Genomic DNA, 9,839 nt, shown 5'->3' with positions numbered 1-9,839 from the left:
TAAGCGGGATGACTCTGGTTCGATTCCGACCGCACCACGTTTTTAAAGGTTTTTTTTCTCATCCCCAAATAAATAAGAATATTCTTCTTTTATTATTTTAACATGTCTCAAACATTTTTTTGCAGAGTATTACATTTTCTTTTTCAGATTTGTGGCTCTGGAGGATTTTTTTATAAAAGGGAAATATAGTCCGAAATTATAAAATGGTCTGAATCCCATCTCGTGAAAACGAGGTTACAACGATAGTTTTGGCATGGAGCCAGACTAAAATTTGTCACCGGAAAATGTTTTAAGTACAAAAAAACAGTAACTGCGCATGTTCTGTGCATATCTGGCAAACTAACGTTTACTAAAGGTTTGCCGTCTCCGGCAAAATATACACTGCCTAAAAAAAATCCTCCAGACATGCCAATGCCAGAGCCACAAATCTGAAAAAGAAAATGTAATACTCTGCAATAAAATGTTTAAGACATGTTAAGACCAAAAAAAAAAAGTCTCTGGTTTCTGGTATGCGCGCGCGTCGCCGTAGCCATGCGCGTCGGCAAAATGAAAAAGTTTTTTTTTCCAATACAAGATGATGTCTCAAAACCGCCAAACTCACTGGTTTGACTGGAATCCTGCTGCTGCACAATTTTAACATGTTTTTAGATGGGGTTATGATCGAGAATAACTGAATAAGCTTTATGTTGCCTCTCTGGACTCCCATATATTTGCACTAAGTTTAGTCGGGCACCATTTGCAGTCATCAGCCGACATTTGAAGCCAAAACAAAAAAAAACAGGTAAAAAAAAAAAAAAAAAGCCGCGTTGCCGCACCACTTTTGGGGCAAGTTCCATACCAGAAACCGGAGATTTTTTTTTTGGCCAAAAATAATAAAAGAAGAATATTCTTATTTATTTGGGGATGGGGAAAAAAACCTTTAAAATGTGGCGGGGATCGGGATCGAACCCGAGTCATCCCGCTCACTAGAGCTACACCAAACGTGCTACACAACTTTTGGTGGGAATTTAATACATCTTATAATTCAGCCCCCTGTCTTAAGGAGTACAGCACCCTCTATTGATATGGATTGCCGCCGGCAAACCTTTAGTAAACGTTAGTTTGCCGTCATTACCTCCGGCAAAATATCCACTATCATAAATATTAGACTAATTCACCTGGCCCATACACTAAAGACACAATGAAATCATTCAAGTCATTGGACTCCTACAGCTACTTCGTGAATGGATTTGTCCAGGCCATACGCGCCATTCTTCAGTAAGTGCTGATACTGATAGCCCTGTTTGTGTACTTCGAAGCAGAGTCACTCATTCACACAGAGCTAGACCCGTGAACGGTGTCAGGTCAACTCGCCCCCTGGCCGACTCGCCCCTTACCGACTCGCCCCTTACCGACTCCCCGCCTGACCGACTCGCCCCTTACAAGCTCGCCCCCTGGCCGACCAGCCCCCTAGCCGACTCGCCCCCTTGCCAACTCCCCCCGTTCGACTCGCCCCCTGACCGACTCGCCTCCTGACCGACTAACCCCTGGAAAATTAAGCACCCTACAAGGATATCGTGAAAAAAATAATAATAACGACAGTGGAGGGAACACATTGCCCGGTCGCAGGGTGTTCCTCCATGGTGAAACCCAATGGAGCCAAATTATTCAAACGCCATTTTGAAGAATTTGGGGTTGGAAACACATTAGCACAGCTGTACCGATAATCGGGGAGTGCCCTTGGGGCCTATGCGCGTAGCAGCAGGTCTATTTCATGGTGACTGCCGGCGGGCGGCAGGTACCCGCCGCGTCTGGGTCCTCAGTTTCATCAAAAAGTATTTTGAGAATTAAGGATGTATATTTTGAAGAAAAAAAAAATGGTGGTGTTCTTAACGTACCGTACCGAACTGTTTCGAAAATGTTAACCAAAACTCAGATAACGAAGCTGATTTGAACGTGATTTGCTGACCCTCTTCTCTTGCGGAAAGGGATTGTCATATTTTCATGTATGACCTTTTTATTTTTGGTTATTATCACCATTTATTATAGTTATTATTGTTATTGTACCAGAAATCATTTCAAAATGGCGTTTGAATAATTTGGCTCCATTGAGTGTCGTGAAACACGGATGCAATGTGTTCCCCTCCACTGTCTTTTTTTTTTCACGATGTCCTTGTAAGGTGCATAATTTTCCAGGGGGCGAGTCGGCTAGGAGGCAAGTTGGCGAGGGGGCGAGTCGGCTAGGAGGCGAGTCGGCCAGGGGGCGAGTCGGTAAAGGGCGAGTCGGTCAGGGGGCGAGTCGGCTAGGAGGCGAGTCGGCCAGGGGGCGAGTCGGTAAAGGGCGAGTCGGTCAGGGGGCGAGTCGGTCAGGGGGCAAGTCGGTCAGGGGGCGAGTCAGTAAGGGGCAAGTCGGTAAGGGGCGAGTCGGCCAGGGGGCGAGTTGACCTGCAATCCCGTGAACGTGGCTTGTAAACTACAACGCCACGTTCACGGGTCTATCACAGAGCTTGACCAATCCCCCTGTGAGTACCTGGATTATGATCAACAAATCCACAGGATCAGTAGTTGCTGCTCACTGCATGTGCATGGCAGGGTAAGAGAAGAGCTTTACTTCGATTAGTTTTGTGACAAGGAAAAAGTGTTGCAACCTGACGCCACTTCAGCGGTTGTGTACAAAGTCTATGGACAGTCGAGAGAATTTTTGAAGTATTTCCTTGTTGGAAGTGTTTCTCAGTCCCAGAGTCATGTCCAATCATCATTATGATGAGATGATATAATTTTGAAGAAAAAAAAGCAGTGTCAGGTTGCAACGTTCATTCCGAAAAGGACAACATGCTTTTCAGAAGCAGCATATAAATATTTTATGACTAGGGGCCTACTTTATGTTTTTAAAAAATTCATTCCAAGATTTACTCTTTAAACTTTAGCTAAGTTGAAGGATTTTAAGTGCAAATATTTTTTCAGGGTAAATGGTACTAAGTCACATGTACCTCCAAGTACCAACTTTACAATATTAGTAACAGTAGCCAACTACTGAATGCTAGTAGTAGTCGTTGGCACAGCAAAATAATTTATTCCTACATAGCTCATTACATCATCAGGAAAAAAATCAATGCGCTTTACGAAATTAATCGCTTACGTCATTAGAAGTGCATCAAAAATCACTTGGAATATTACTTTAAAATCTGACAAAAATAGTATGTTTTAAGTCCCGTGAACTTGGCTATGTTATTGACGCTAGCTTAACAGGTCTAGGTTTAGTGCCGACTCACAAGGTGATTGTGTATCTACGGGCCTGGTTTCTATGAGGGAACAAAATCCACTTTTAATTATTTGACTAACCAATGAAACTAGTCGGCGACAGTAGGAACATTCATGTATGGGGTGCTGATTTTTTAGGGTAATTTGGGGGTACTGTGAACACGTAAGGTGTGCTGAATCACATAGCACCAACCATAAACAGCATAAGAACATTTGAATTTCTACCCCAAGGAACTTCAACAATTACAAAAGAAATGTGTCATCAGAAATCTGCTTCAGGTTAAAAAGGTCATATTTAAATAAGAAAACACCTTGACTGCAATTTGATCGAAACTAAACAGGGGCCCTACACATTTGTGTTCTTGGATTGGGGTGATAAGGAGATTGTCTTCCATTAACATGATTTTGTGTTACATATATTTTATTTCCAGGCTTGGAGAGGCATGCAGCCATATTGCAGCAGTAATGTTCAAGTTGGAGGCAGCGAACCGCCTAGGTTACACTTCACAGGCATGTATTGAAAAGGCCTGTAGTTGGAACAAAGACTGCATGAATGGGAGGGACTTAGACCCATGTACCCTTAAAGATCTTAGCTTCACAAAGCCTAAACATCAGTCAAGGCCGGCAAGAAAATAGGTCAGTACGCCCACTCAACCCTACATCAACAGCCACTTTAGGAGATCTTGATTTAGATGCACTGAAAAGGGTAAGCCCAGAGGCATGCATTTTTTCACTCCTCCCTAAGCAAGATGAAGACACTGACACAGCATCAGAAAATGAAAATAATGTAAAACTAGAGTTGCAGACAGAACTACCAACACCCTATTGTCACCTTAAAGCAACTGAAGTTCCGGACCGTCAGCAAATCTCTGAAGAGCAAGCAGAACTCATTGCATCAAGCACATCTGGACAGAGAAAATCGAACTTGTGGCACCTCTATCGTTATGGTAGAATTACTGCATCAGTACTGGGGTCTGTGGTCAAATTCATGAATGGATCGTCAAAGAGGGATATCTCTTCACTCTGTTCCAAAATGCTTTGACTTACCTCGTTCTTTCCAACCAGGGCCATGAAATGGGGGAATGATCATGAGTCAGTGGCCTTGGCTTCTCTGAAACAGTGTTTAGAGTTAAAGGGCCATCAAAATGTTACACTGTGGAATGTCGGGCTCTACATAGACCCAGATTCATCATTTCTTGGAGCATCTCCTGATGCCATGGTCAGTTGCACATGTTGTGGGGTGCAGTGTGTGGAGGTCAAATGTCCACCAAAAAAAAAAATGCACACAACCTAGATCCACAAAGTTTTGCTGGAGCCAAAGCCATTGACTGTTTGAATGTGACAGGGAATGAACAAAATTGTACAATCTCTTTGAAGGAAAAAACATGACTACTTTTACCAAGTGTTGTGTCAAATTGGTGTTCTAAACAAATTGAAAAAATGTATCATCTGGGTTGTTTGTTGTTTGGACATCCAAAGGAATGTTTGTGCAGAAGATTCATCATAATGCAGACCAGTGGAAAGCAATTAAGGTATACAGTGAATTGTTTTTTAAACAATATCTCCAGCCTTCAATTGTAAAGATTGCACGAAAGCCAGAGTTTGGATAGACTTGACTCAAGTCGGAATTGCACTAATTCGGTGTCTCAAGTTACACTTACGCTAAACGCCCGTTTCACTTAAGTACATGTTGCTATCGGGTGACAAGACGAACTCCCGCCCTTGGGTTTCAACCAGAAAAAATGGAAACTTGAGGAAAAAAATTGGGATTAAAAATCTCTCCATAAAAGGCGAACTATTTTTATCAAGTTTTTAGGATTCCTTGTAAGATGGGGTTTAAGATGAAAAAGATGATTGCAGCCATTTTTTCGTGTCGAAGTGGTTAAAATGGAAGTTTTTTTGACGTTGGTGATGGTTTGTGCCGCTGAGAGTGGAAGATCGTCTGTACAAAGTGCAGGTTTGGGATCGATTAAGTTTTGGTATTGCAACATGCGCTTTGCCAAAAATTTGACAATGTTCAACATGTTTTTGTACATGGTGGAAGTGTGGCCTTTATTTACGGAGGTAGTCCAGTAAAATTGTTGTGTGGAGTGTTGTCGCCGCGCTGTCATCGTCATTTTACCCCCAAATTTCCCCTCAAAAAATCTATGACATACCTGTTTATTGAGAATGTCGCCAACTAGTTTTGGTCTAATAATTTTACAGTGGATTTTGTTCAACCGGGCCCTACACTACACAATCGTGTAGTTACGGGCCCGGTTCCCCAAGACATAGAGAACAAAATCATTAGAATTGAGAGAAGTCAGCTTTAGGTTGAAAAGGTCAATTTTGAATGATAAAATTAAAAACACCCTCGACTCTTTTGATCAAAACTGAATTACATGCTAAAGAGGGGCTCGCAAACTACACAATCGCTGAAATCATTTCAGGAAAGAACGAGAGGAAGCCACTCCATTTTGAAAGTATTTTCATAACAAACTTTTTTGGAATGTTGGAAATTCCACTACTGCAATTTCAATCCAAGGTATTAACCAATTATTGTATCTCATCAAGTGTTATTCTTTCCTGTCATTTCTATACTGCAACCACATGCCTTCTTATTAAAGTTGAGCTCTGCCCACGTTGACGGGTCATATAATCCCTCAACTTCAACTGTACCCTCAATTACAAGCAAGATTACAAGCAAGATTTTGCTCTCTAGCAAAGCACTCGAGAGGCGAAAAATCAAGTGCGCAACAGTCAACTGAGTCAAGAGAAACATCTGGTACTGGTCTCTATTTTTGAACATCGCTCCATAGTCTGCTACCAGAGAGGTCAGTCTTTTCAAACAGTTGGACATGTACCACTCTAGTCTTTAAGGCTTCAAATTGAAATCACTTGGTTTCACTTAGCATGTAGAAGTAGATCTGTGGCTTTGCGGTGCCCCATAGTTCTAGGGGTAGGCTTTACTCTCTCCAATGTTGAATGCGGAGGGTGCAGAAGAGGCCCCCCCCCCCCCCCCCACCCTTCGTCCCCCTTTTGATTTGTCACATTTTGATTTTTTTTATCCATATTTACAGGAAATGCTTGACGATGTGAAGATTCCGTGTTTTGTCGAGGGAATGGCCAACCCACTCGTCCACTTAATTCATGTATTGTGAGCGGCCTTATATGCCTAGTGACTATCGAGACCCCGAACCCTAACTGGGAACATGGGTAAGCTTAGCGAATATCCTCTGGTAAATTCTTCCTTGGTAGATGGGAGGGGCTTTAGTAAAGTAAGGTAGTAAAGTAGTAAAGTAAGGTAGACGCAGTGGCATTTCACTTGCCTTCCACCTTGACTTGGGGGGCCCCAGTTCCAATCCTACCTGGTCAACATGTGAATTAGGTTATAAGTCCCTAATCCAGTTTATTGAATATCATTGCAGGGTTTCTCTCACACCGCTTAAACAAAAACATTCACATCTCCCCCCCCCCCCCCCCCTATTGAGCCAAACTTAGATCAACCCCTGCATGTTACCGCTACAGTTTATTCTTCAAACTTTTTTGCTATTTCGGTTCGGTTGAAGGCTTGCTTTCTCTACTTTTGATTGTATTTGGCTTTTTTTTTAATTTAATTTTTTTTCCCCTCTTTGATTCAGGGACGAGGAATTGTTGTTGGACTATATGGCCATGATGTCGAGCTAGGCTCCACCGACCCCTAGCCATGTGGTCCAGGTCTCAAACCACACCGCCATCGCCGCACCCTTCGAATCCACATCACCCTGGAACATTTCGGATCGGCCAAACCCCCGACACCACCAGACAAAGACAAGGAGTCCAAGGATTCCTCAAAGCGGTATAGTGATACATTTCCCCCTTTACAGTGAGGGTTTAACGTATTAGTCCGTGTAACGCCCGAAACCAAACAAACCCCAGCTATCCCTATTGATATCAGCTTGTGTTACCCACTTTTTCTCCTGGGAGAATGATTAAAGAGAGACAAGTAGGGGTAAAGTGCCTTGCCCAAGGACATAACGTACAGCCAGCTGTGAGATTAAACCACTGATCTCTATATAAAGACTGGATGGCGGATACCCATACACGAGTCACAGGCTTGAATTTACATTTTGACCAGATCGCCCCAGGTCTTTCAAAAATGGCCGCGTATATATACAAACGTTCTGCGCGTGCATACAGCGCGCGCTGTATCATGAGTAAACGCGCATTTTGATCACGTACACGTATTGTGATGATCTAAAAAAGGGACAAATTTCTGTCGTGATTATATTTACAAACGTAAAAAGTGAACTGCGGCATTCAAAAGTAAACCACAACATTTGACAAGTTGTGAAACGTGGTCAGTGGCGGTGGACAAAACGTAAACCACGCGAACTACGCATGGGCGTCGCCAGGATTTTTTCTAGAGGGGGGCAAAAAAAGTTTTTGCCAAATAATGTTTGTATTTCTCAACACATTCTCGATTTATCAGTTTGAGAGGGGGGCAGGGACATTTTGCCCCCCCCCCCAACTTATTAAATTTACACCACTTTGTCTTCGCGCCTCTTTTTCTTTTCTTTTTTTTCTTCTTTTTTTTGTGTTGTTGTTGCTTTTCCGGGGGGGGGGGGGGGGGCAAGTGCCCTCCCTTGCCTCCCCTCGCTACGCCCATGGAACTACGATGTTACAAAGACGGCAACTTGTCCTTCATAGATCACCAGCCGGTCTCACCACTATGGCGTCAAATGAATTCATTGTGCGGTTCTTTATCCGCTATCCAGTCTTTATATGGAGATCAGTGGATTAAACCCTTGTCTGATCCTGAGCAAAGATTAACCCTATCCATATCGATATCAGTTTGTGGCTGCGCCGATACCCACTTATTAAGAGAGGCAAATAGATGTAAAGTGTCTTGCCCAAGGACGCAGCAAATGGTACGTCAGTGGTGCCGGTGGGATTCAAACCCTGGACTCTCTGATAAAAGGCAAAGGTAAAACGAACTCCTTTTTTCTATTTTACAGGCGTGGCTTGCGGAATCGCACGCCCAACCTGGCCAATCCGCAGATGACCCCATCCTACCCGGACTTTGGCACGTGCCTGGTGTCGCAGCAGCGGGAGCTGGAATTGACCATCAGCAATCCGACGGGCTCGGCCAGCTTCTGGACGGTCATTTCTGGTGAGTCTGGACTTCAGCAACCAATGGACCGATCCAGTAAGCACTGCCCCATGGTATTCTGACCAATCACAGCCGTGATTTATGTCCGACATGCGTGCACAAAAGTCCGACATGCGTGCACGCGCGTATGATGCGCGCGGCAGGGAAATGCAGTGCGGCATTGGAGAGGAGCACGTGTTAATTTGCCCACGTGCGCAGTGGGAGGAGCTTACTGGATCGGTCCATTTTACGAAACATTGCCCAGTGGCGTAACTCCACTTACGCATAATTTACGTGGCGCAAACTGGCATAACATTTCCATTGCGCAAGATTTCAGTCGTGGAACATTTCACGAAAGTGACTTACACCGTGACTTAAACTTCCAAGTTTATCTGTGACGGGAAAGCCAGAAATCTCTTTATTCGGGACAAATTGTCCAAAATTCACTAGAAAAGGTAGTCAATGCAGATCTGTCATTGAATTGGCCCTAATGTAAGACTGTCAGCCTTTTCATACTTAGCAATGAATGGGTTCCAACAAGTACAATGTATATGGGTTCATTTCGTTTAACTCTTTCGCTACGGCGAGCCGCTGGCAGGGGCCCGGTGACGTCACTGTAAATAAACAGGGTAATCCAACTGATCTCTATATAAAGACTGGATAGCGGATATGCATACAACATTCACACAGTAGACTTTGCATATTGACCAATTCACCCCTGGTCTCACAAAGATGGCCGCGTATAATACGAACGTTCTACCCGTAAATAAGCGCGCGTTGTATCAACAGTTGACGCGCATTTTGGTCACGTACACATATTATGATGTTCTAAAAGGAACACATTCCCGTAGTGATTATTATTTCAAAAACGCCGAAAAAGTGATTTGCAGCATTATAAAAGTAACCACGACATTAGAAAAATTGTAGTAAACCTTGGTCAGTGGTGGTGGCCAAAATATAAGTCAAGTGAGCCGCGACGTTACAAAAGAAATCAAGCTGTCTATAAAGATGGCAACTTGTCCTTTGTAGATCACCAGCCGGTCTCACCAATATGGCGTTAAATTCGTACATTGTGCGGCTCTTTATTAGCTATCCAGTCTTTATATAGAGATCAGTGGGTAATCCCCATGATGTGTGCCTTATTTACATAATTTATATCGTATAACCTCTGACCCTAGTTGGAGCCGCTCGACCAACGGCTCTCCGTCTCGCCGGGGTCTGCTGCAAGTTATTTTGAGCAGGTTGTTTACAGAGAGACATTTAAAGATGGCGGCGTCCACATCGACACACGGCGGAATTTCCAGAGATTTATTACGTACAAACGTGAAAAAATCGGGAAATTAAATTCAGTAGCGAAAGAGTTAAGTTACAACAATTTCCTTTTTGAAATATTTTATTTTCATTCCTCCCCAAAACAGATCCCCAGAAGCAAGCAGAGGAATTGTTCCTCGTCGTGCCGTCATCCGGCTTTCTAGAAGCGTACGTCACC

At 43.5% G+C, this 9,839-nt stretch overlaps 1 long non-coding RNA gene across 3 annotated transcripts; it reads left to right on the top strand.

The window, feature by feature from the left end:
• The first annotated feature begins 2,441 nt into the window (after window positions 1–2,441).
• LOC119719468 lies at window positions 2,442–9,823 on the top strand. Of its 3 annotated transcripts, XR_005269942.1 has the most exons (5): window positions 2,442–2,572; window positions 3,672–3,876; window positions 6,300–6,435; window positions 6,861–7,057; window positions 9,769–9,823. It is a non-coding gene; the product is annotated as an uncharacterized LOC119719468 (long non-coding RNA). The 3 variants fall into 3 exon arrangements; XR_005269943.1 differs by lacking the exons at window positions 2,442–2,572; window positions 3,672–3,876 and adding an exon at window positions 5,431–5,764; XR_005269941.1 differs by lacking the exons at window positions 2,442–2,572; window positions 3,672–3,876 and adding an exon at window positions 5,431–6,053.
• The last annotated feature ends 16 nt before the right edge of the window (window positions 9,824–9,839 follow it).

This window comes from Patiria miniata, unplaced genomic scaffold, assembly GCF_015706575.1.
Source record: "Patiria miniata isolate m_02_andy unplaced genomic scaffold, ASM1570657v1 HiC_scaffold_8, whole genome shotgun sequence".
NCBI classification, from domain to species: Eukaryota; Metazoa; Echinodermata; class Asteroidea; order Valvatida; family Asterinidae; genus Patiria; species Patiria miniata.
This window is presented reverse-complemented; position numbering and strand designations above follow the sequence as displayed.